This window comes from Melanerpes formicivorus, unplaced genomic scaffold (assembly GCF_026170545.1).
Source record: "Melanerpes formicivorus ecotype bairdi unplaced genomic scaffold, bMelFor1.0.p_v2 SCAF_27, whole genome shotgun sequence".
Classification (NCBI taxonomy): domain Eukaryota; kingdom Metazoa; phylum Chordata; class Aves; order Piciformes; family Picidae; genus Melanerpes; species Melanerpes formicivorus.
In genome coordinates, this window is record NW_027142379.1 from 2,342,971 (window position 1) to 2,370,628 (window position 27,658).

Genomic DNA, 27,658 nt, shown 5'->3' on the forward strand with positions numbered 1-27,658 from the left:
GCTTGAGTCTCACGCAGACTTCTTTGGATGAAACTCCACGTGAGGTGATGGAGGATTTTGTCCATGAGCATGATTTCAGGTAGGCCTGATGTGTATGCACACTTTGATATTGAGGTGGAAATCCACTGATCTTGTAGAATTATTCAAGGATCAGCCATACTTTGGCACCATTACCTTCAAAAGACTCCTGTGTACCTGTACATTCTGTCACAATATCTAATGGTTGGTAGCAAATTGTGCAGGAGACCACCAGCTCTTGATATCCTGGCACACTTAGGCATGTGGTCCTTGCTCCAGGAGGGTACATTTCTCCTGTGCCATGGAGTACATTCATTTACCCAAGTTCCACATGACCTGCTTCTTACCTCACAGGAGGTTCTCATTCAGAAGATACTTCCTTTGCAGTGCAGAAAGACTATTTTGGTTATGCCATGAAACAGGCTCTTGATTCCTACTCACAATGTTGTTATGAGCCCAAAGAAATGTCATTAATGAACCAATTGTTTGTTTTGCTTGAGATAAAGGCAGCATTTCCTTGGCATTGTTATTATTGATAATATTACTTTGCAAAGAGCTTTTGTCAGTTTCTGGGCACTTTGAGGCTCTCCAGGCATCACTGATGGGTCTTACTGTTCTGTGCAATGATATAGCTTGAAATATTGCAATTCTTTGACGTTCACAGCTATAAAATAGAGACTTAGCCATACAATAGAGACTTTTCCATAAAGCAGATTAAGGGACACCTTTGATGCTTTCATTCAAAGAATACCCCTTCCAGAAGGTGAGCATTGACAACAGGAGTGTCACATTTCCATGACAAGGATGTTAACTGAACAGATCATTAGAGAGAAGAGGATCAAAGCCACTTCCACACTTTACATTTCAGGGAGATGTGAGTGCATGGCTGACAAAAAAAAGCTTAAGTAGCAAACTTCACCTGAGAGGAAGCTCACTCCTCCTGCCTTTCTCTCCTTTGCAATTACCTTCCAGTGAGCTACAAACTTCTTGAATGTATTCAAAATAGTTTTGTTGTAATCCACCTTCAACTCTGTAAAGAGGCTCAGATATCAGAAAAATATTGTCTCTCCTTTATTACTGGTGGATGAGACCCAAATTAAGAGTTTAGTTCCTTCTGGGTTTCCAGTTCTCCTTGGTCTGGAATTAACTTTTTTTATTATTGATTAAAGGTTACTCATTTAAGGGGTGGGGGGGTGGAGTATGAGACAAGACCTCATTGCTCTCTGCAACTACATGAAAGAAGGTTGTAGTGAGCTGTGGGTCATAGAATCATAGAATGCCAGGCTGGAAGGAACCCCAAGGACCATCTGGTCCAACCTGCCTAGGTGATAGTGTAATTTAAATGAGATGACCCAGCACCCTGTTGGTCTCTTCTCACTAGTATGAAGTCATAGAATGAAAGGAAATGGCCTGAAAGTGTGCCAGGGGAGGTTTCAGTTGGATATTAGGAAAAATTTCTCTAAGAGTGGTCAGGCATTGGAACAGGCTGCCCAGGGAGGTGGTGGAGTCACCACCCCTGGAGGGATTCGAAAATCATGTAGACATGGCACTTTGGGACATGTTTTAATGGCCATGGTGGTCTTAGGTTGACAGCTGGACTGAAACAATTCTATGATTAAAAAAAGACTGACTGAATTCAAAAAGCACAAAACCCCCAACAAAACCAAAAGCTTCTAGCTAGTGCAGTAAAACAGTTTCTGAGATTCTTTTGCACAATATTCTTCATGGAACTGTAATCCCAAACATGCCATCAATTAAACAGAAAAGTAAGGTAATCTCATCTGTAAACCTACAGCTCTTCTCCCTGTATCTACTGGTAGGACTTTCAGTGCTTTTGTTCCAGGGATACATATAACCTAGAGCCCAATGACAGGCAGCTGTTAGAATCTGATCACAGGGTATTCTGCAGGCAAGAAAGGCCCTCACTTTGCTTTATAAAGCCTGCTGAATTGGTTGGATTCTCATTAATTACATTCATCTTTTAAGTGCAGATCAGCTCCTCCTGCAGCTCAAAGGAAGCAAGCGGGAGCAGCACTGAAATTCAATGTCCTACAATAGGACTGTGAGACGTGTAGCCAAAGTGCCTCTCAAACGTTTCCCAGATCCTCCAACACATCTGAAGCATTTGACAGAAAAGAATAGGCAAGGGCAACAGTGATTGATCCGTGTTTTTAAGAAAAAAATTGAAGGCATATTTCCCCGGCAGGGTTCAGACGGACATTGATGTATTTATCGGGAGGGAGCCCGCCAGCGCCAGCCTTTGCATCACTAAAAATGTAGCCTGCTGCAAGAATTTACAGCTGTAATGGAAGATTCAGAGCCACACTCGGTATTTATGGGGAAAAATCTCTTGCAGCTGAGTAAAGACATAAATAACAAATGAAGTCACCAAAACTACTTCCAACTAGTGCTAAGGATACTCCTGAAACTTACAGGGCTGGGATGACGCAGAACTGATGCTGAAATGCAAGATGAGCAGTGGTTGGCTCCTCCATTCTGTCAAACATCCCTTTACAGCTAATATGTAAAATCACAGATTATTGCAGAGCATTTCCTATAGAAGCATCACAGGAGGACTCAAGGACAGTGCCTTAGACAAAGATACAGCCCTGAATTCCTGTCCTTATGATTTATAGTTTTCATGTCAGTGTGAAATTGTTTTTGTACTTTATTTTACCGCTGCATAGCGTGAGAGAACTTTATAAGCTCCTGAAAAATAGCTTCATAAATACCAGCAGTCTGTCACCCGAGCTCTTTGAGAGCACAGATAGGGGTATGAATGCCTGCATTAGGTTAATGTTTTTTATCCTCTTAGGTCACACAGAGTCACAGTCACAGAGTCACCAAGGTTGGAAGAGACCTCGAAGATCATCCAGTCCAACCTGTCACCACAGACCTCATGACTAAACCATGGCACCAAGTGCCACATCCAATCCCCCGCTGAACACCTCCAGGGATGGGGACTCCACCACCTCCCTGGGCAGCACATTCCAGTGGCCAACAACTCTCTCTGGGAAGAACTTTCTCCTCACCTCCAGCCCAAACCTCACTGCAGACATTGTGAGTGTCTGGGGTACTTCAATATTCCTGTGATGTGTTATGGACTAATGTGGGACTTTCTGCTTTCTCAGTCTTCCCACCTTTTTTTTTGCTAGTGATCTCAAGTGTGAAACTAGAGAATGGAAATATCTTTTGGGGATCATCTGAATTTTCCTGGAGTATGATATTCCCTGAGAGAGAGCAGTATAAAGGGGATGCTAGATGGTCACATTTGTCAGAGGGAAGGGCAAAAAAGAGACGTTGAGGGACAAGATTCATTGTGTGATGCTGGAGAGGCTCCAATGGCCTCAGAGCCAAAGTCCAGGGGAAGCAGGGCTGCTCTCTCCCTCAGTCTTCCAGGAGAAAGGGGTCAAAAGACAAACCATCCCCAAAAGCAATTGGTGTTAAAGTGGTGTTTCAGCTAATGATGAGCCACAGTTTCTACATCATGGGTTTTCATCTCTAGATCTTATGGCTCTTTATCTCAATTTTGCAGGTTGCAAATCTGATTAATTGCAGTGGCAGCATTAGTTTAATTAGTGCTGATTATTCTCTGAGCTTTCTCTTCTTTAATCATCCCTCTTCTGAACCTGTTAATTTGGAGTAAATCCATATTATCATCAAATAGTGTAGATTTGAGAATCTGAAGACAGTGGGTTTTGCTTAAGTCTTTCCACCTTGAGCTCAGCAATTGTTATAGGAGCTTTGGGGATATTTCTGTGGGATTATACTGATTATAACCAGATCAGGAGCTGGCTTTCTTTGCTATCTCTTTTGAGCTCTTGGAGATCTGAATATTTTGGAGGGATTGCAGGGGGGGGGAGCAGATCACAGTGATTTAACGTGTGGGCAGTTTGAACTGACAGGTTTCGTGTGTCCAGGATGCATACCCGTTATCAGACAAGACCATAGAATGCACTGGGTTGGAAAGGACCTCTAAAGGTCCTTTAGGCAAACACACCTGCAGGGACATCCCCAACTAGATCAGATTGCTCAGAGCCCCATCAAGCCTGACCTTGATGGTCTTCAGGGATGGGGGGCCTCTACCACCTCCCTGGGCAGCCTGTTGCAGTGTTTTAGCCCCCTCAGAGTAAAGGATCCTTTTCTCATCATTATATAGTTAGCTGCAGCAACTTTTTTCTCAAAGTGAAAAGAACCATAAGGGGAAAAGCCATATCTTGGTCTTGGGTAGGTTGGTGCTTAGGCAGACTTGCAGCAGATCTTTTCTGATGGTTTGTTATAATTAACTGGAACAGGAAACATTTGGGGGCTGCAGCAAAACCATTTCTGTAGCTGTAACCTTCTGCAGACAGCATAGCTGTGCACCACCTTATACTCAGATCTGTTTTGAGAGGGAGGATCCAGTGTCTTTGGAGTTGGTCCTTTGTCAGCATCTCAGGAGTATTTCCCCATGCAGAGTCCTCTGCATCACCCACTGGCTTTGTTCAGCTGAGCATTTCAAATACATGTGGACACTGCTTAAACTTGATGGTTAAGTTATTCTCATGATTCTGTCACTAAGGATGTGCTTAATTGTTCCTCTGTGTGAAAAACCATCCTCCTGATAAAGTGACTCATCTCCTCTCTTTAGCATCACCATATGCTATGGATTGCTTATTTAAATGGCATTAATAGAAAATGTTGAAGTTTGGCTTCAGTGACAGTATGGGGAGGGAGGTGGTGCATTAATTGTAATAGATGATGTTGAACTGTGCCCACTGGAAATTTAGCATGTATTTATTTTCATTAGAGGAGAAATACTTGCCCAATGAACAAGGGTGTAGTGAGGAGGAAAAATTATTCTCTAGCCTTACAGGACTTTTATTTAAGGGGTGGGGGGGGGGGGGAAGTATGATCTTCCCCTATCTCATGGAAGTACAGAAACATAGGATTGTTTAGGTTGGAAAAGATCTTTAAGACCATCAAACCCAACTGTTAACCCAGCATTGCCAAGTCCACCACTCAACCATGTCCCTCAGCACCACATGTACATGGCTTTTAAATGCCTCCATGGATGAGGACTCTCCCACTTCCCTGGTGGGCAGCCTGTTCCAGGGCTTGACAACCCTTCAAGGGAAGAATGTTTTCCCAATGTCCAGTCTCAAATAGTCTTCAAACATTTCCCCTTGACTGTTTCCTCATACTCCACTTGCATCAACTGAAGTTCTCTGCTTCCTTCTATCCATGGTCCTCTTTCAGACCCAGCTCTGTTCTTCACATATAGTTTCTTCTCCTTTTCTCATAGATGAAATTTCCCTAGTTTTCTATCACTTGGTTTGGTGTGGTTTGGGTGGGGTTTTTTTTTTTGGGGGGGGGGGCAGAAGAAAGCCCAGATTTTTAAGTGCTCATTTTCCAGCCACCATCTTGTGCTCCTAATTTTCCATGAGTCCAAAAAGTCTTTCTTTTAGTGTCACTGCAAAGACAAAAAAACTAACCAAGTTCTGCTGAGTTTCCCCAGAAATTCTTTTATATCTTAATCCTGAATATGAAATCTGATTTTGGTTTTCAGGCCTTTCATGAAGACACTGCAAACAAATCAGAAAACAATGAGCTGGGAGAAGCAGCAGGAAAAGGGTACAAATGTATCATCTGCTTCTTGTTCTCCTGACTTTCCAAATCTAAGATGCTGCTGTCTTTCAAAAGACAGGGAATGAGCTGGGGGGTAGGACATAAAATGACATCATATGTTCTATTAGCCTTTTATGCCATTTATCTAATATTCCTAACCTTTCCAATTCCAGTAAATTCACCTGGGCTTTGTTGTTTGTTTGGGTTCTTTTATTAAATCTCACATCAAACCATATTACCATTTTTAGTTCTGTTTGCTCTTACTCCAAATACCACCTCACAGTTACCTGCTTTGCTAAACCCAGAGTTGTTGGTTTGTGGAATGCAGGCAATACCCTCCCAGCATCTGTGTATGGGGTCTCTAAAACATCTCTGTCCCCACAGGTGGATTTAAATTTGCACCTTTGTTAATGGTCTGAAGGTCTTGACATGAAGCCTAGAAGTTAGAATAAAACTTTAGAATTAGAATAAACCAAACCAGGTTGGAAGAGACCTTCAAGATCATCGTGTCCAACCCACCAACCAATCCAACCCACCCAAACAGCTAACCCATGGCACCAAGTAACCCATCAAGTCTCCTCCTGAACACCTCCAATGACGGCGACTCCACCACCTCCCCGGGCAACCCATTCCATAGCGCAATCACTCTTTCTGTATAGAACTTCTTCCTAATATCCAAACTGAACCTCCCCTGGTGCAGCCTGTGACTGTGTCCTCTTGTTCTGGTACTGGGTGCCTGGGAGAAGAGACCAACCTCTGCCTGTCTACAACCTCCCTTCAGGTAGTTGTAGAGAGTGATAAGGTCACCCCTGAGTCTCCTCTTCTCCAGGCTGAGCAACCCCAGCTCCCTCAGTCTTTCCTCATAGGGCTTGTGTTTCAAGCCCCTCACCAACTTTGTTGCTCTTTTCTGGACTCGTTCCAGCAAGTCAACATCCTTCCTAAAGTTGAGAGAAGTCTTTCCCCTGTCATTGTGAATTTTAAATTGTACATTTTCTCTGTATCTTGACTGGACTTTAGGAAGAAGTTCTTTACTGTGAAGGTGGTAGGAGCCTGCAACGGGTTGCCCAGGGAGATAGCGGAGGCCCCATCCCTGGAGACATTCAAGGTCAGGCTTAATGGGGCTCTGAGCAACCTAGGTGGCTTTTAAAAGTCCCTTCCAACCCAGTGCACTCTATGATTTATGGTAGGGTATTTAATTTTTGTACAGTGGCTGATACTTTGTAGGTTAAGATTTTAAAGAGCTTTTGGCTACAGCGGCGGGGAACACTTGGCAGGATCTAGTTCATGGATGGGGCAGTTTACTGACTACTGGACAGGTATTTCATAGAATCACAGAACAGTAGAGAGTGGAAGGGAACTCTGGAGATCATCAAGTCTAACCCTCTTATGAAAGCAGGATTACCTAGGGCAGGTCACACAGGAACATATCCAGGTGGGTTTTGAAAGTCTCCAGAGAATGAGACTCCAAAACCTCTGAGTTGTTACTGTTGAATGTAAAATGAGACCCAAGGATTGAGGAAACACAGAGTTAAGTGTACTTTTTTCACCGTACTGTGGTAGTGCAGTCACATCGTGGCAATCTATAGTCCACTCTGTATTTTAATCCAAGAGTTGGTATGCTGACCCTCTGTGACACTGCCATCTTACCTCTGCTGATGGTAGGGTTGGCCCAGCTCCTGCCATCTTGTCCCTCTCTAGGCATCTGAGCAGCCAAAGAACACTGTCCAAGGGGAAAATATCCAGGACTGGATCACACATTCTTTGAACTGGCTTCATGACTGTCCAGATGTGTACCCAGGCTGTCTTTTCACTGAATACAAACAGCAGAGTACAGATCAGGGAGTCACAGCTGCAGGTAGGCACTGTTGTCCCTGTATTGATCTCTGCTGGGTGGTGACACGGAGGTGGGAAGAGAATAACAGGGAGTTGCTGTCCTTCAGTGTTAGTGGTGAAGTGGAAGCACAAATGGAACAAAGACAGTGATATTAATCTATCAGCCTAGGATGAAGGAAGAAAGAAGAAAACTATTGCTTTATTTTTTAACATTGTTAGAATCAGTAATGCTCACTTCCTTGTGAGAAATGACCAGCCCTCCTCCCTTCCAATCCTGACACTTCTGTAATGAGTTTTGATTAGACAACCTATTTTCTGTAAATTAATCTGCAATATCAGAGCCCAGACATCTCAACAGACATCAAACCATCTTCTCCACAAGAATACTCATTACATTATGTATTTCTGCTCAGAAGAAAAGCACTTGCAGTTGAGTGAGGGTTTAAGAGAAGTGATATTTCAAATAGACCTAAAGATATTTGGAGTCCTTGGTTAACTTTTCTTCCTTGTCATCTTCAATCTATCTTCAGTCTTTCTCATTTAGGACTTAATGTCAAAGTCCATTGGTGAGATGGACATTACCTCACCAATGATGTGGGATCTCAGCAGCTTTGAGAAAAATACAAGGCAAGGAAACAAACAAACATCAGATTCTGGAAGTCTTTGGTTAATAAAGTGGAAGAACGTGATGTTCTTCTTCATGCCATACCAGTGCATGCTAGACTTAAAGTGCACTGCAGTATCAGTTATTGTTGCAAGGCAGAAGCTTCAGGAATTTCATCTTGGAACATTCCAAGGTTCCTGTATATGAAGTTTGCACTTGACTGTATCTGTGTCAGGACATGTGAAGTACATTAGAGATCAATATTGTTTGGGAATAATTATAGAGAGATTCAATGCATACATTTCACTTCCAGTTGGGTTTATAATTAGCTGCTTTCATCCTGGGAATAATTTCTTTTTCTTTTTTTCTTTTTTAACCCCCAGAAGGCCATATATCTTCTCTAATCAGCCAACAGACGTATTTGTCTCACAGACAAATGCATTATGTTACATATTTCATCACTGAGTGGCTTCCAGAAATTAATTTCCATATCCAGTCTTCATGAATCAGCAGAACACCTCTATAAATCTTCACTCCCTATAAAGCTTTTTTCCCAATAGAGGTGTATCCTCATCTGATGTCCTATAATCAGCTTTGTCAGAAACACTGTGGGCCCTTTTTTCCCTTTAAAATATTAGCTTACTAAAAATGTAAACCACTATTTATAAGCAAAAGAGGAAGAATCTGCATATTATATTTTAAATCATTAAAAGATTGATGAGCATTCCTAACTGGAAAACCCTGCCAGAATAATTTCTTTGCAGCAGCCTTTGTCATTAAGTGGTGAATCAATATAGGTAAAAACATTACCCCTTACACTCCTTCCAGTAACTTGAGGTGGACCACAGCTTATACAACTGTATTTGTCTCTCCCATAATGGCACAGACAGGTGGGTCAGTCATAAGAAATCACAAACCATGGAGCTCAAGTAGTCAAATGGAAGGTGTGGACACAGGGACAGAGTGCAGTGTATTTTCTACCCCCTTTTGCTCTAGCAGTGGCTGCAGCAGAAGTAACCACAGGACTGAACTTCATCAGGATGCAATTAGAGGTTTTGGCCAGGTTTGTGCACCTCTGCACTTAGCACAGTATCAGTTGTCCAGATAAGGAGAAGATGGATAGTTATGATGCAGTTTTAACCATGCAGCTAACAGGAATTGTAACACTTCTTTCCACTTTGGTGAAAGATTTACACTAACTCTACATGTTTGGTTTGGTGGTGACTAGACACCGTGGTGATAGGTTCTTCAGAAGTGCTAAGAGATAGATAAAGTTAGGGGAAAATGATGTATTTCATATTATGAGCAGCTGGATGAGCCCTGAACACCATACCCAAGTGATTAATTTCTGAATGGTGGTGAAAAGAGAGGGGGGTGCTTAAATAAATCAATGGTGATTTTAATAAACTGGGAGCTTCCAGGTACTAAATCTGTCTGCATCTGATCTGAATTGCAATTACCTGTCAAAAATTCATCCATCACCACAAGTTCCAGACAAACTTTCTGGCAGCAGATGTTGCAGGAAAGCTATTTCATAGGGGAGATATATGGTTTGGTGTACAGCATCCCCAGCAACAAAACAGCAAACTGGAAAACATTGCACCAGCAACAGCAATAACTCCTATGTCTTACCTGAGCCTACTTTATTGGTGAATCTAATTTGTACATGTGGATTCCCAACATAAATCAATCAATGAAATACTGTTCAGAATTTAGCTGATCTCACAGAGCTGGAGTAATTAATTCACTATTTGTGTGCTCATGAAAGCAATGGTATTTCTAATACCTTTAAATTCAGCATTATTAAATCCTGCCTCTAAGGCTGGAAAAACTGGTGCCTGCTTTTCCTTGAGAAGAGGGTGTGAATCCACCAGCCAGGCTGTGGCAAGAGCTTTAAGAGCCTCCAAAACCACATCACAGTCCCTTGAATCTGTGCTCAGCAGATGTGGGGCTACCTGAGAAGTCCATGTCTCTCTTATACCAAGACAAAAACTATATGAGGATGAAAGCAACTTGGACAGTATCATTAATTCTGGGTAGAATACATTATGTAAGTATCCTAATTAAGCTCCAGCTATAATCCTGAGAAGTTCCTACATGCTGTAAGTTCAAACATACCTGCAAATATGTCTGCCATCATGTGCAATGCCACAGATGAGGCATCTAAGAAACCTTCATCCCAACCTGCCACCAGATCACACAGTACTCATACAGAGCAGGTACTCCTGTGATTTCAGTATTTCCCATCTGAGAGTGTTAACTCTCAGGCATGTTGACTTTTCCTCAGTATTCCCCAAAATCATTAAGGTTGGAAAAGACCTCCAAGTCTTTTTCATCAAATTCATCAAGACTCAAGTTCATCAAATTCAAACATTAACCCAATGCACCATATCCACTAAATATGTATACTACAGCCCTTGCTCACTTGAGGACTATACTGCTCTCACAGCCAGGCATATCTACAGCTTCCCTTCTCAGCTGGGGCTTGCTCTCTAGCTGCTATCTCTTGATGACTGGGATAATAACTACTGGAGGAGAAAATTCCAAAGATCCAAAAATTCAAAACCCAGAAGAAATTGGGAGGGCAAAAAATGTTTTCCAGCCACTTAATTTGGGCTCATTGACTTCCTGTCATAAAAGAGAAAGGGCTGCATATGAACTGGATGAAGGATTTAAATTCAGAACACCTAAACTCCAGTTTTTCATTGACACCTGATCCACCATTTGATACATGACTGGTCCCTTCTCATGTGGCAAGAAGGCAAAGTAATGAACATTTCTTTGCAGCCATCAGCGAAATTGTCACCTAACACTGCTATTTCTCTTCTGGACCTGTACCTTGAAAATTACCTCTGAAGACAGGCTGGACATGAGATTAGAAGATTGCTATCCCAGCCAAATGATACCCCAAAAGCAGTTCTACTGTCACCTCTATCAAAGTCCTCCATTCTGTTTGCCAATTATCATAGCAGAATCTATCACTCTTTCCAGTTTTCATTATGTCAGGAATTTACTTTGCACATTTTCTTCCTCCATGTAGTACTTTAAAATCATATTTCATTAAATGCTGTTTCTAACATAATTGAGAGCAATTCACTCATAAAGTAACTGCTGACAGATGGATCCATTTATATCTTACACCTGATGTGCTGGGCTTTTTATCTTGTCACCCCTGTCTGGTGTTTGAGGATTCATCTTTTGTATTAGTAGCTGAGGAAGCCTCAGCTTGAGACCTTCTATCAAGAGGGTTAATTTCAGCACTACTCTCATCCTCCTGTAAATGGATGGCTGACAAACATTTGGAGACAACATCTAGATTTGGCTTACCTTGCAGTGAATCATTTCCAAAACGTCTCAAAGTGGATGCCTAGGTCCTCAGGGCCTCTTCCAAACCACTCTAAAGTTAAGGGAAGGACTTCTGATGGCAGAACTGTCAGTAGTGATGCTGGGTAGAGAGGTGCAGTGTTGGTGCCAGAGGGATCTTGTGTTGGGACAGGATTTTCTGGCGTTTTGGCTCCACGAGCTGGTGTTACAGCATCATGGGACAGGTGGAGAAAACTGCTCTGATGGGAAATGATATGGCCAGGAGGTGTGTGCAACAAGTCAGTGGTTGCTTCTTGTTTTGGTGGGGTATTTATCTCCTTGTGCCAGTGCTAAGGGGACCATCCTGTCCTATTTAGCTATCACCTGCACCTGTATTTCTCCAGCTTGTTTGATGGAGTCTTGCGAGATGTTCATTAGTTTAGAAATTACCCAGGAGAGGGCAAGGTGCCAGCACCAGGCACACAATGTCTAGCTCCTTAATTAGAAGTAAATTGTTTGAAGTTGGAGTTTTTCCCAACTGGTGTTTTTCATTTAATTTTCATACTGGGGGGAGGGGGAGGAATTAAAAAAGAAAACCAAACCCAAAAAAAAAATCCTCTTTCAGCTACTTTAGCCACTCATTTCTGCAGCTTTAAAATGTCAACTTAAGCACAGGCTGCAAATGTTTCAGGCCTAGATGCATAATATACTTTAACATTGCTGATGCATCTGTGACCTCAGCACAGAGATACCAGGAGAGGGAATAGCAGAAGCTTAAACCAGCCTCATTAAAATGTATTTATCTAAGTTTGACAAAATAATGAGGACCATCCCTTGATCCATTTTCCTGAAAGCAGTGATCAAATGTTTTAGAGGCTGGTTTCATTTTTAATTAAGAAGGATGGAAAATGTCTCCTGTGCTAACTAGAAAGGTATGCAGAGTCTTTTTTTTTTTTATGATGCCCATGAACACTTCTTTATGGGATAAAATTACCCTTCAAGAGCAAAGTCCCCTACTACTGCATACCTAGGCCTGATTCCTTTAGCTATTGCTTTATATATATCTGCCATAATGAAATCCTTACTTTAGGTGCATCAAACAAACATAATCAAGGTACCATAGACCCACTAATGTGTGACCATATTTCTGTCATTTGTCACTGTATGCTGTAAGCTGTCTTTCATTAAAAGAGAACCACTGTGATACTTGAATCATTCAAAGGAATTGCTTCTGCATCACCTCTTTAAACTACCCACTGAATGCAATTTAAACCAGCTCCTCTTCTCACCCCCACACAATGAAAAGACAAAATACTCAGCATGCATTGCATTAGCCTTCAAGGCTTCTTAAAGATAAAGAATGTTCTCTGCAGGTTTATGTTAGGGATTAAGCATTCTCATTTTAAATGGCTGCAAATAAACTCAATGAAAGGAGGCACAGCCTTTCGCTCTTTCCCCAGGTCCTCACTTCAGACTATCATTTTTTATAGCACTTTTCATCTACCAACACTAGGCTGCAGCAGTGGTGCTTAAGCATGTTTGAGGACAAAAGAATAGAATAGAATAGAATAGAATAGAATAGAATAGAATAGAATAGAATAGAATAGAATAGAATAGAATAGAATAGAATAGAATAGAATAGAATAGACCAGACCAGGTTGGAAGAGACCTTCAAGATCATCGCGTCCAACCTATCATCCAACACCACCTAATCAACTAACCCATGTAACCAAGCACCCTGTCAAGTCTCCTCCTGAACACCTCCAGTGACAGCGACTCCACCACCTCCCCGGGCAGCCCATTCCAATGGACAATCACTCTCTCTGTGTAAAACTTCCTCCTGACCTCCAGCCTGAACTTCCCCTGGCACAGCCTGAGACTGTGTCCTCTTGTTCTGGTGCTGGCTGCCTGGGAGAAGAGACCAACCTCTGCCTGTTTACAACCTCCCTTCAGGCAGTTGTAGAGAGCAATAAGGTCACCCTTGAGTCTCCTTCTCTCCAGGCTAAGCAGCCCCAGCTCCCTCAGTCTCTCCTCATAGGGCTTGTGCTCCAATGTTTTCAGAAAAACATCTTCCTTTGCCCTTCCCCTTCCAATGTCTTGATATAAAGATGAACACTTTTCTCAAGAATTCTGAGGCTGATGAGCTCTAGTGCATGTGAACTTGACTGCTTTGCAGCTCAACTTTAAAGTCCCCAGTTCTCCACATATTTTGTGGTGAGGCATCTAATTCATTATGAGATGTGTGTTACTGATACCTGTGACACTCAGAGGCTGAGGTTTGCAATGCAGAATCTTCTCCTTGGAAAACACTTTCAAAAGGCACTACATCACTATGAAAATATCTCTGATCTACACCTTTACACTGTCATTGCTGGATTTCAGTGCCAAATAACACTGCAAGCTCTTCTACATCTCTCATGTCTGCTAAATTAAGAAATTAATAAATTAAGTTCCTGTTTTACATGCAAAACATAAATGCTTTTTTTCTAAGCCTAGAGGTCTCAAAATCCAGCTCACATATTCCCATTTTTCCTGCACAAAATATAAACCACTGCATTTATTGTTTTTTAAGGTAGAGAGGAGCCTAGATGCTAGACCAAGAAGATCACTGTGTGGTCTTCCCAGTTCTCCAAACCTCATCAGTAGTTAAACAAAGAGGAAAAGGATGCACTCTGTGAAGCAGGAAAAGGTTTCCTCCTGTACTACTTAATTAGAGCAGACAGCATATTTTTGTTTACACCTGTGATATTTTTACCCATATATTCTTGAGACTTCTCCAAAGATTGAGACAGCTCAGAACTGCTTCCAAATCTTTCACTCTAAATTGGCTTTGATATTCCTTTTTCTTTTTTTTTTTTTTCCCTTTTCTTCTTCCCTGCTTTTCCTTTGGTTTGGTCTTTCCTTTGGTGTTTTGTTTGATTTATCACTGTTTTGCTTCGCATTGTGACTAAGTAGGCTTTTAATATTAACACCTGAGCACAAAAAATCCAAATTAAGGAGCTGTTCCACTTGACTTCAAGCATTATGCCAGAGTGCTGAAAGAGTCAGGGATACCTCAGCTGTAGGAATTAGGTACTGGCAATTTAGTATTCTATGACAGATTTTAAAAGGAGTTGTGTTTCTTCTCACTTTGGGCAGGAAAGTGTAGGACTCTGACTGGTTCATTGAGCTCAGGCTGCTCTGACAGAGCACAAGCCATACAAAAGAAAGAGTAGAGCAGCTGAAAACTACTGTATAAAATAAAAGGAATAAGCAATTGTTTGTGTGATTTAGCAGCTTACTTGGAACCAAAAAACATAGAATGCTGCTTGCTTTTATGGCAGATGAAGAGAGTTAGTTTCTTGGTCTTTGCATATATCTATGTCTATATCTATACCTGATTTAACATAGCAAGGTAATAACCTGCCCTGACTGTAGAAAAGAATGTTTATATGATACATTTTCCTGGCTTTTTAAAATGGAAACTGTTCACTCCTACTTCTTCATTATCTAGCTTGCAACCTGTCCTTTTTCTTTCACTGGTTCAAGTCCACAGGCAAAACCTGGAACTGTCTGTGCTGGGAGGGCTTTACACAAGCAGGGAAGGGGAACTGACACTGGTCCTTATTCCTGTTCTGCATTTGCAACAGCCACTGGTGCATGTGCCTGAAGCTTCTCTCTGGGTAAGATATTAATTCCCTTCTTTCATCAGGCAAAGCTGCAGTGACAGACTTTTGCCTGTAACAGTTTCAACCATGTCCAGTGATTCACCTAAAAGATTAAAGTCTGTGCAGCCTCTCCCCTTCCCAACAAAACCTCCAGTCAGAGGAACCATGGCCAAATTGATGCCATTATCATTGATAAAATGGACATCTGCTTCCTTCTGTTAAATGTCCTGATGTCCAGCAAAACATGGAAGCACCCTGCTTTGATGGCAAAGTGTATTCTTGATAACAGTGTGGGCTTGTTTCTTCTGTCTGCACAGAGAGACAGGCAAAGGCAATCTCAGTGTGAAGTATCTCCTCCCTCTCATCCTTATCTCATCAGATTTCACAGTGACACACACTAAGAGAGAACAGAAGGACTGAAACAATGCAACAAGCAGTTTGGCACATCTGGAAAGAAACACTGGGATGTTTCTGTCCTAAAGCATTGCAAACAGGTGGTCACTGCAGCTGTCTGAAAAGCTTCATCTTATTCCCACTAAGAATCTGGATTTAATTCTTTAAACATCCCTAAAGCAAGATTTTGTTGTTGTTGTTCAGTTTTGAGGTGGTTGTGATTTGCAACAAATTCTGTTTAAAGCAGAGAGATGCTGTAATAAAAAAGAACAAATAAAATTCCATGCAAAAGCTATTTTGTAACAAAACAGTAGTAAGATGGAAGAAGCCTACCATAACCTGATGAGAGTCTTCTAGCAGGAGTTTCCAACATCTCAATTGGCTGTTACAATGCAGGAATTCGAAGTCTTCAGAGCTTTTAATGGGAGATACAGGGGACTGGCACCCTGTAGGTGGTGGCCTGTCTTGTGGCTGTAGCTGCATGGGGATCCCTGATCCATCTGTGGATTAATATTGAAATATGTCTTAAAATTCATAGAATCATAAAATCCCAGCATGGTGGGGTTCAAGTCACCTCTGGTGATCATCTTGTCCAAACCCCCTACTAAAGCAGGGTGACCCAGAGCAGGTTGCTCAGGATCACAATGTTCAGGCAGGTTTGGAACCTCTCCAAAGAGACTCCACAATCTCTCCGGGCAGCCTGCTCCAGGTCTCAAACACTCTTGCATGAAAAAAGCAAGTTCTTAAGTCCAAGTGAAACCTCCCACACCCTAGTTTGTGCCCATTGACCCTTGTCCTATCACTGGCCACCAGTGAGAAGAGCACAGCCCCATCCTCATGATCTTCACCCTTTAGCTATTGCTAAGCATCAAGAAGATCCCCTTTCAGTCTGATCTTTTCCAGGCTAAAGAGCCCCAGATCTCTTACCCCCTCTTAAGAAGAGAGATGATCCAGTCTCCTATACATCCTGATGGCTCTTTGTTGGACTCACTACAGTAGTTCCCTGTACCTCTTGAACTGGGGAATCCAGAACTGGACACTATATTCCAAATGTGACCTTATCAGGGCAGAGTATAGGGAGAGAACCTCTTCTCTACCTGCTGGATGCTCTTCTACATGTACTGCAGAACTTCTTTGGCCTTCCTGGCCTTGAGGGCACATTCCTGGCTCATGGTGAACTTGTTTTCCACCATCCCTCCCAGGTCCACAGCAATTCCTCCAGCAATGCACCCCCATGGAGATAAATGACTCTAAATGTACCTTTAAGCAAGGGGGGAAAATTTCTAAGCTAAGAACTTATTCATATGAAATTGTGATAGAGCTCTGAACATGAACTGAAATCTGAAAGCTGTAGCTTTTGGCTGCCTTTCAAGGCATTTTTCATTCTACTCTGCACTTGGCAATCCAAAAGGAAAACAGAAGTGAGATGGAAGGGTTACTGGGAAGTGCCGTGGTGCATTGATTGTGGAAGTTATTTTACATAGCTCTGGGCACGCACGAGTTGCCACAAGCTTTTCATGCTTTTATTTACAAAACCCTTGCAACGAGGTGGCTCTGGGCAGAGTAATAGGTGAGACAACTATTTGCCTTCTACTTGCAAGAAAACAAGCTGCAATGTCAAAACTGTTTCGTGTAAATGGTGCCCTCGTGTAGGTCTAACACTTCTCTGTCAATTTTTTCTTCCCTCTCTCATTACTGTCGAATTTTATGACTCATTTTAAAATCATCAACATGAAGCTTTTACTTCTCAGCTTGTCTGAAAAGCACCTTAAAAGCCTGCAAGGGTAAAAAAAATACTTAATCAGTTACCTGGTAGTTCTTGGCCTTAGTATTGGCATTGTTGGCTTCTGCCATGAGTGTGGCTTTAAAAATTATTCCCTCTTAGTCTCTGCTGTGGTGTCACATGTGATGTTTTGAACAATGTGTGCAGCCATTCAGTTTGCACAGTCAATGTTCTCTTTGGGAAGGTTTCAAATAGAACATCCTTTACTCCTCTGTATATCCTAAATGGTTGAAGGGATTCAATCAGAGCTTCAGGTAATCCTCCTAAGACTGTCTCCATATGCTGTGTGCCCATTGTCCTTCAATGCTTTTCTTCTCCTCTCTCTCTCTCTTCTGGATGTTGTTCTTCTTTTTCCTGCTCTTCATTTTCTCTTCTGTACACCTACAGAAAACCAATTTACTGATTTTAGATGCCCACTCTATAAACAAGACAAGCTTCTTGGAAAGCACAGTGTTCATTCTAATTATTTCAATTAACAAACGTTCTGCCATAAATAAGATCAGCAGAAAAAATAAAAATGGAGCAGCAGCAGTTAAAATTAAATATTAAGCAATATTGGTGCATATAAGTACTTCATGGGAACCACCAGATTTCATATTCCTACTGTGGAATCACAGATTATAGGGGTTGGAAAGGACTTCTGGAGATCATCTAGTCCAACCCCCCCTGCCAGAGCAGGTTCACCTAGAGCAGCTTTCACAGGGTGGTGTCCTTGAGGGTTGTGAATGACTTCAGAGAGATACTAGAGTTTTCTTCTTCTCTGGGCAGCCTGTACCTGTGCTCCACCACCCTCAAAGATGTTCCTGCTCATGTTTAGATGGAACTTCCTTTTATAAACAAGTGACTTCTCATCTACTGAGCTTTTTGGACTAATATTAAACCAGCTCATCCTTTAGCTTGCTTTTCCTTCGAGCAGCAACCAACCGGTCTCTTTAGTTCCACCTCAAATTAATCTAAGTCTGGGGGAAAAGCCAAATAAACAAGGAAATGTTTAATGTTTGGATTCATCTTTTCATTTCTTGGCAGCTGGGTTTGGTTTTCTTTACAGCCACCTTTTGAAGGCGGTAAGTCATTGTGTCATTTCAGTGTAACAGCGCCGAATCTGTATCATATTGATCGTTTTTACAAGTTTTCAGCTGGGGTCCAAGATAATACCCAGCATTGTTATTGCATGATTATTTTTCATTTGGATCCCATCGATTTGCTGCCAGTAACTTACAGGTCAATTTACAAAAAGATGGGCTATGATTTATTTTTTTTCTCTGAGAGATTATGCCAGAATGGGAACGCTTCGATAAGGTTGTCAGCTCTCTAGGCTTAGTTTTTCTTCTCTCGGGAGTGCAACACATTCATGGATTAGTGGCATGGTTCCACCTGGATTTACACACAGCATATCCATGGCTTTCATATAATTCACATGAATAAGTGGCTGAGCACAAGGCTACACTTAAATTGGAATTTTACTCATGGGGAATGCTTCTTTTCACACTTCTCCCTTTATATCTCAGAAATAATACAGTATAGTTACGCTGATGTAAAAGAGATGGGGAGACTTTATGTAACACAAGCCCTATGAGGAGAGACTGAGGGAGCTGGGGCTGCTTAGCCTGGAGAGGAGGAGACTCAGGGGTGACCTTATTGCTCTCTACAACTACCTGAAGGGGGGTTGTAAACAGGCAGAGGTTGGTCTCTTCTCCCAGGCAACCAGCACCAGAACAAGAGGACACAGTCTCAGGCTGCGCCAGGGGAAGTTCAGGCTGGAGGTCAGGAGGAAGTTTTACACAGAGAGAGTGATTGCCATTGGAATGGACTGCCTGGGGAGGTGGTAGAATCACCGTCACTGGAGGTGTTCAGGAGGAGACTTGACAGGGTGCTTGGTTACATGGGTTAGTTCATTAGGTGGTGTTGGGTGATAGGTTGGACACGATGATCTTGAAGGTCTCTTCCAACCTGGTCTGGTCTGGTCTGGTCTATTCTATTCTAGTCTATTCTATTCTAGTCTCTTCTATTCTAGTCTCTTCTATCTAATCATAACAAACCACCAAGGTTTAGCATCTTCAGACGACAGGTAGTAAAAGTATACATGAAAGATTAATTTTGGCAGTGGCCAGGTCAGTGTTGGCACTGATAGAGTGTCCTTTCTGTACGGGTAGTAGTGCGTCACCCTGTCCAAGAAGCTGCAACCATTTCAGAGTGCTAGGGTGGGACCATCACTCAGCCTAGTTCAGAGCCCTCTGAGCCTGATCTGCCATGTGAGCAGGGCTGAAGAATCATGAGTTATCCCTTGATAATAGCACCAGAAATGGTACCAGCAGGCCACACACATGCACATTTTCTATATTTTCATCCAAATCCCTCTGAGTAGTGTGCTGAGGACACCCAGGACACCACAAGCTTGCCATAGTAATTATAGTTTACTACCAAGTAGTAGTCATCCAGTTACTACTCTGTACTTAGAAGGATGACTTTTGAAAGAATAAAAAGGACAAAGACTACCACATTTTCATTATTATTTATATTTTACTTACCATCATTGGAATGTAGCTGCTAGGAAAACAAAGATTATAACAGCATGCGAAATTACACAATTGCACATACTCTTTTGATTCCTACACTATAAAACACCCACTACAGAATTTACAGGGGCTTGGTGTTTTAATTATCTAAGACAAAATGTGTTAAATGCAGTAGGTTGCTGTATATATTCACCCTGATGTGGACTATTATTTGTCTCTGGAACCCATCCAAGTAAATCAAAGCCACAATGAGGTACGTCCAGTTTGTGTTCTCTCTATTGAATTTCCTTGGCACCTGTTCAACAGAAGCAAATTTACCAAGAGAATGTTTTTTATGGCACAGAAGACCTTTTTCTGCCAGTGAAAAATATTCAGTTTTGTAAATGGCCTAATGTTTCATATTGGTTTGTGGAGGCTGAAGTTAAACCATCATCTTGCCAACGCAGGTCGCTTGAATAATCTTCCCTGTTTGGGTCATTTTGTCCTGAATTACAGATTATTCATTGACCTCAAAATGAAGTCACTGTCTGAATAAATTTCAAACTCATAATGTGTCCCATGGCAAGGAAATAATCAAGTGGCTGAAGGGTGCCCATCTGTTGTAGGAATATTTCAAAGAACATTGCTCACCTGTGTTTCATTTCATACAATCATAGAACAGCTCAGGTTGGAATAGACCTACTCCAATCTCAAGAAAAAGGCCAAATCCTTTAACTTATTACTAAGGAATCTCTGATTATTTTTTCCCACATAGTTTTAGATGAAAAAGTTTCTGAATATTATTTTCAGAACCTCTAGGTTCTAATTTCAAAATATGTCTGCTTTGCAAGTCTAAAAGATGTTTCAAAAAGGTCAAAACCTTCTGTTTCAGAGACCTCAGGCACCTTTGTTAGCTTTGTTGTTTATCTGACATTTTAACAATCACAAGTTTAATGTTCCCTTTACTGTTAAATATTGTTTAATAATCAAATCCTTTTTCCACCAGACCTTATTGCTGCTTTATTTCAGGGTCCTGCAAGAGAGCCTTGCATCTGTCAGTAATGTATGAGGACAAATAAGTTTGTGCTATCCCCATTTGAATTGCATTTAAGAAGAATTAGCAAGAGCTGCTCAGTGTTCAGACAGTCAAAAAGGATCCCAATTATTTTTTTTGGGGGGGTCCTTTTCTAAATGTTTTTACAGTGATGAGTATGGATATTTATTCTTTGGCTCAGATTTAGGAATAAGGATCTGGGAACATTCTGATCACTACAATAAACATCAGCCAACACTTAGAAGTTGGGATATTTGTGAAGAATCAATGCACAGAAAGCTGAATTGAACTTACTGCTGAACATTACCTGAGCAAGCATGAGGAAAACAAACAAAACAATAATCAACATTTCTAATTTTCTGGCAGCTTACCTGTATTTATCAGGAACCTTGCTTCACACTCTGATTGTGAGAGCAAAAAACCAATGACATAAAAGTCACCTAGATTGCCTACTTCTGAAAATTGTTCATGGGAGATAAATCATTAATTGCACTCTTTTTTATTATTTTTTTCCCCCAGCAGTAAAATACAGTCCCTGAGTAAAGAGGAGGCTCTTACCTTAGATATTAAACTCTCAAAGTTCTCTATTTAATGCACTTCATATAGATTTTATAGTCCTGGGCAATGTCAAACAGGTCAGCTCCTGTCAAGGTAGACTGCATCCCTCCCCACCCAGTAGGTCGCTGAAGGGTTACTGATTCTCCGTCTGTTGACTTGGCTCTTCGAATGTGAATAATTCATGGCAAGATCCCAAATGATGAATAAAGGTTCAAATTTATGTGGGGGATAAACACATTTATATAGCTGTAAAGCAATTACTTAATGTTATTACCCAATATTAAGGTAGCTCTCTTGGAGATATTTTTTTTTCGGTGTGTAAAGTTTTTTGCTAAGTTAGGAAAGTGCATCACAGTGCTTTGGCAAAATAAACCCCTTTAATAGAGTGCTACTGCAGAACTGCCCAAGCAAATCAAGTTATCCATCTGCACACCAGAGCCTTATTCATCTGAGCCTCACTCTTGCATGCAGGAGCAAACATGATAGTCCTTCATGTTATAACACCCTCTAATGTAAGCTCTGGTGTTGCGGAACTAGCAAAATCTTTAGCTTCTGCTGTGGACACGTATCAGCCAGGTTTTAGAGGGCATTCAAATCTCTCACCTTTGTCAATGCCATAACTTTCTTTTGTTGAGTTTGTTTGGAGATAGAGATGATTTGCATAGATCACAGTATCACAGTATCACTTAGGTTGGAAAGGACCTCGAGGATCATCGAGTCCAACCTATCAACACAGACCCCATGCCTAGACCATGGCACCAAGTGCCACATCCAATCTCCCCTTGAACGCCTCCAGGGTCGATGACTCAACCACCTCCCCGGGCAACCCGTTCCAATGACGAATGACTCGCTCGGTGAAGAACTTCCTCCTCACCTCGAGTCTAAACCTCCCCTGGCGCAGCTTGAGACTGTGTCCCCTTGTTCTGGTGCTGGTTGCCTGGGAGAAGAGGCCAACCCCTTCCTGGCTACAACCACCCTTCAGGTAGTTGTAGAGGGCAATGAGGTCACCCCTGAGCCTCCTCTTCTCCAGGCTAAACAATCCCAGCTCCCTCAGCCTCTCCTCATAGGGCTTGTGTTCAAGGCCTCTCACCAGCCTTGTTGCCCTTCTCTGGACACGCTCAAGTGTTTCGATGTCCTTCTTAAACTGAGGGGCCCAGAACTGGACACAGTATTCAAGGTGTGGCCTAACCAAAGCAGAGTACAGGGGCACTATGACCTCCCTGCTCCTGCTGGCCACACTATTCCATGTCACACTATTCCATGTCATCAATGGTCCCTTAACTGTCAATCAAAATTTAACTACTCCCCACGTGCCACAGAACATCTCTCTCTCAGCTGGTTTTATGCTGTAGAGAAGCCAAAATTTCATGCTAGATCAGATCACATAGATTAAATTTCAACAGCCGTGAATTTCAAGTAGAACTTGGAAACTGGACCGTTTTAATTCCTCATAAATCTTTTCTATGTCTTTTGATGTCATTAAGGAATTTCTATGATATTAAATTCTTCCATGATAATATAAATATGAATAAAAAAAAAAGGGACTAAAAATTAATCTCTTTTAATAAAACTATCAAGAAGCAAGTGGAGTACTGTGTCCAGTTCTGGAGCCCCTATTACAAGAGGGATGTGGAGGTGCTGGAACATGTCCAGAGAAGGGCCACAAGGATGATCAGAGGGCTGGAGCACCTCTCCTATGAGGACAGACTGAAGGAGTTGGGGCTGTTCAGTCTGCAGAAGAGAAGGCTCCGAGGTGACCTAATTGTGGCCTTCCAGTATCTGAAGGGGGCCTACAGGAAGGCTGGGGAGGGACTGCTCAGGATCTCAGGTAGTGATAGAACTAGGGGGAATGGAATGAAGCTGGAGGTGGGGAGATTCAGGCTAGATGTGAGGAGGAGGTTCTTCACCATGAGAGTGGTGAGACCCTGGAATGGGTTGTCCAGGGAGGTGGTCGAGGCCCCGTCCCTGGGGGTGTTTAAGAGCAGGCTGGATGAGGCTCTGTCCAGCCTGATCTAGTGTGGGGTGTCCCTGCCCATGGCAGGGGGGTTGGAACTAGATGATCCTTGTGGTCCCTTCCAACCCTAAATGAAACTATGAAACTAAGTGTTCCCTTAAACTGAAAATTCATTGTCACAATCCAGAAGTGGCTGAAGGGAGGAATAGATGCATTAGTGTGGAGGGGACATCCTACTGTGATCCTAACAGCAGCTTCTGAGTGCTCAGCTCTGTTTCTATTCACACAGAAAATCCATCACTCAGCAACCTCAGGGCATTTTGTAGCCAGGGCTTCCTCGCGCTCTACAATTCCACAGTGTGGCATGGCAGCCGTTACAAATAATTCTCTTTTGGGGCTTATATATTTGCAAATTTGTCTTCTTCCTCGTTGATCTGGCATGTATTTACTAAATATATGTGTGTGTCAAGGTTATATTGCTTGGTTTCTTTGGTTTTCCTTAACAAAATAGAAACTGTATCAAAAAGTGAAATAATTTACACACTATTCTGTTGTTGTTTGTTTTTTTTCCACCTGTGTGGAGAAGGTTACATAATTTACCAAATGTATGGGTTTTTTCCTTAACACAACATAAACTATGTTGAAAGGCTGCTTCATTTACAAAATATATATGTTTGGATTTTGTTTTTTCTTTCCCTTAAAATATAAACTGTGCCAAAGACTCCCTAATATCTGCTTTTAGTGGAAAATTCCATGTCCTGCTGGCTCCTTGGCTTGATGAAAGCCCAATCAAGACAGGAGTATTCCTTCAGATTTCAGTGGGATGCACATATAGGATGTTTCTGGACACCTGAAGGGTGGTTGTAGCCAGGAGGGGGTTGGCCTCTTCTCCCAGGCAACCAGCACCAGAACAAGGGGACACAGTCTCAAGCTGCGCCAGGGGAGGTTCAGACTCGAGGTGAGGAGGAAGTTCTTCACCGAGCGAGTCATTCGGCATTGGAACAGGTTGCCCAGGGAGGTGGTTGAGTCATCGACCCTGGAGGCGTTCAAGGGGAGATTGGACGTGGCACTTGGTGCCATGGTCTAGTCATGGGGTCTGTGTTGATAGGTTGGACTCGATGATCCCCCAGGTCCTTTCCAACCTAAGTGATACTGTGATACTGTGACACAAAGTTTAAGTGTGTAAGATGATTTGTGTTTTTCCTTTAGGCTTCATTTCTGTGCCTAGCTCTCCCCAGCAGTAAGAGGAGAGCAGTCACCTGTCGACTTCCTCTTCCCTGCCATTATTTTGTGTCAGGAAAAATGGTTTTTAAATAAAGAAGGAAAAACTGCACTAGCCCTGTGCTAGATTATATAGTTATGTGGCCCTGCTCTGGCAGAGGGGTTGGACTCAATGATCTCTGGATGTGCCTTCCAACCCCTAACATCCTGTGATCCTGTGAGCTTGAATGTTTTTGTTTGTGGCAGAAAAATGAGACTGACAGTCTTACTCCACTGTGCATAACCTATGATTCAGGATCACATCCTAGTACATCCCAGTTTCCCAGGCTTACTGTTCACAAGAGGGTATTTTTTATGTTCTGAATGTATCTATCACACGAGTCCATCTAGTTATTAACATTTTTCAGTTGTGGGGTGGTTTGCATTCCAGTTAGAAAACCACCTTCCAGAGATTCTTAATTAGTTCTCTGAAAATTAAGCAAGACAGAAACTGTGACTACCTCACCTTCCCCCATCTCATCCATCAGTGTTATTAAATGATTCAAATAACACCAGAGCTGCTGGAAATTGAGTGGCCATATGCTACTCTGAAGTAGAAAAGAAAGGGAAAAAAAGAAAGAAAAAAAGGCAGAAGGGAGCAAAAGACACCTGAAAACCTGCCAAATACTGACAGAGCTTCCTACCTTCCTCCTTTTGCACCCCACATCCCCAGGAGCTCTTCTTGCAAGGTGAGGACTCACTGCAAGCAAGGGAGCAATGATACTCTGTGGAAAGTTGGGGTCCAGGCATGTTTTCCATCATGAAGGTGTTACTGGCAGCCAGGCTATTTAATTCCCATGTTCTCCCTGCAATTCTCCCTAGGTCCAGAAGAGAAAAAGCCTAGTTAGTCCATGCAGTCCATTCCATTCCATTCCATCATGTGTAAATCTGTGCTGTGCAGCAATGCACAGCTCATTCTCCTCCTCTGTGCCTGCTTTGTGCTCTGTGAGAACAAATCCTTTGGCCCCTGAAGGATCAAAGAACTGGGAAAACACTATGATTAGGTTTTTTCCAACTATAGAGATTTTAATCTAGCATGTATGGGTCTTTATTTCCTAAATTCCTAAACTATTACCTAATTTTCAGTCTTTGAATGCTTAACCTAGTATTTTCAGGTTTGTGTGTTTCCATAAGTGAAGATACATTTACTCTGTTACATATTTAGTTACAGACTTAAACAGGTTGGTTACAGACTTACACAAGAATTTCACAATCTTTTCCCCATTGCAAAGACTTTGTCATGGCCTTTGGAATGGTGACATCTGCATGCTGGAGGGAAACATCTTCACCTGATGGTGCTGAAGAAGACCGTGGATCCTCAGTTTGCAGTTTCATGGGAACTGGGATCCCTGGCCTCATCCAAAGGCAAACCAACTTCTTGCTTCTCTGGAGGTCACCAGCCCCTGCTGTAGAAGGTCTGCATGCACAAGCCTAGAAAATCCAGGGGGGAAAAAAAACAAAACCAAAACAAAGTAAAGCCATGAAGTGACATTTAGTTTTGTCATTAAATTCAGCAAAGTTGAGGATTTGTTCACAGGTAGTTGGAGAGGACTTTATGAATCCTGTTCCCAACTTCCAATTTCTGCAAGGTCAGCTTTGTTCTGCATTTCTGATGCCCACATTTGCTTGCAGCACTTAGTTAACCAACAAATAAAATGTATTTCTCCATTGTGGAAGCCACCAACTGTCTGAGAAACCTCTCATTCTAAGCACTTACTGTGCTTGAGGTAGAAACCATACAGGTCTTGATTGTCTGCAAGTCAAGATGTTGTGCATGGTCTTTGATTCAACACATGCCAGATTCTCAACCCACTGCCAACAGACAGCATCCTAGTTAGAGAAACTATAGATGATCCATGGCTCTTTCAGCACAGCCACCTTGCAATACATCTGTGTTTGCTGGACTGTTGCTTTTTTCTGCACAGTAGCTTTATTATTAAACTTCCAGACAGAACATTTCCTACTCTCCTGTTAATACTCCCTTTAGGAATAGATGATCGTGCTCATGTTAAAATATTTATATCACTTCAAGTATCCTCACCAAAAAAAATCCCTTCTGTTCTTTTCCTTTCTTTTTTTGGCAGGACATCTTTCCCAGGGATGATGTGTCACCACCTGAAGACTGATCTCACAAAGAACAAATCAATTTTGAACTGAGTCCTAGAGATTCTTCTTAACAGTTAGCATTCCTGCTTCCCACAGCTCATCCTTTCTAATAAGGTCTAAACATGTCAAGTCCTTCTGGCATATTCCCTGAAGTATTTAACCACCTGAAGACAGACACAGGCATCTTCAAAAACTGCTGAATTGGTTCAGGAGGCAGCAATGCACATATTTTATCCCCAAAGCACCATACCAAAGGAAGTGTCAGATTTTCTTTCTATCAAGGACTTGTTAGATATACATCACACAAATATACCTGGATGTATTCCAGGGCCCCATGGTGAGGTTATTTACTGTGTGTTATCCAGGTGGTGAGTCTAAATGATCTAATGATCTTACACCTATAAAACCTCTTACTCTACCTTACACTCTGACCCTTTCCTCTGTCACTCATCTATTTGCACTCAGAAGAGGCTGGCAAGTGGCTTATTTTATTGATGGCCTGCTGGGTGTCCTGGGGTCATTGTTAATGTGCTGTAATTCTTTATACAGTCATTACAGCTCTATTAGAGACCTCAGGCTCGGTCTTTAGATGGCCATTGGAAGAGCTTTGCACAGGTTATTGTTACTGGTGTGGTCTCCTGCACCGCTGAGCAAACACAAGGCAGCAATTTCAGAGCGGGTTACTTGCCATCAAACCTGTACACAGTAACTTGGTGAAATATGTTTCAGAGGTATAATTCACCCATCCACCAGAGCACAATAAAACACCATCTTTATTTCTGATTTTATTGATTCTGTCTGCTCTCATCTGGTGCCTGAACATTTTATCTGCTCACACTGGGTTTTTTCTAATGCAATAAAAAGAGCAGACGGGATTTTGCCCTTTATTTAAAATGTTTTGCCACATTTAGAGGTAAATAACAGCCACTTTTTGTGTTGTATATTTTCAGTCTTAGCAGAGAAAGCAGGATTTTGACACTAGGCATGTTCTACAGGATCCTATCTGTGGTTTAATAAGAATAGTCTCTTCCAACCCCCCAACC

The 27,658-nt window shown here is 42.0% G+C and overlaps 1 long non-coding RNA gene across 1 annotated transcript; it reads left to right on the forward strand.

Annotated features, from left to right (window-relative positions):
- LOC137449010 (uncharacterized) lies at positions 1–27,364 on the forward strand. The gene is made up of 3 exons (XR_010989288.1): positions 1–79; positions 2,834–3,078; positions 26,594–27,364. It is a non-coding gene; the product is annotated as an uncharacterized lncRNA (long non-coding RNA).
- The last annotated feature ends 294 nt before the right edge of the window (positions 27,365–27,658 follow it).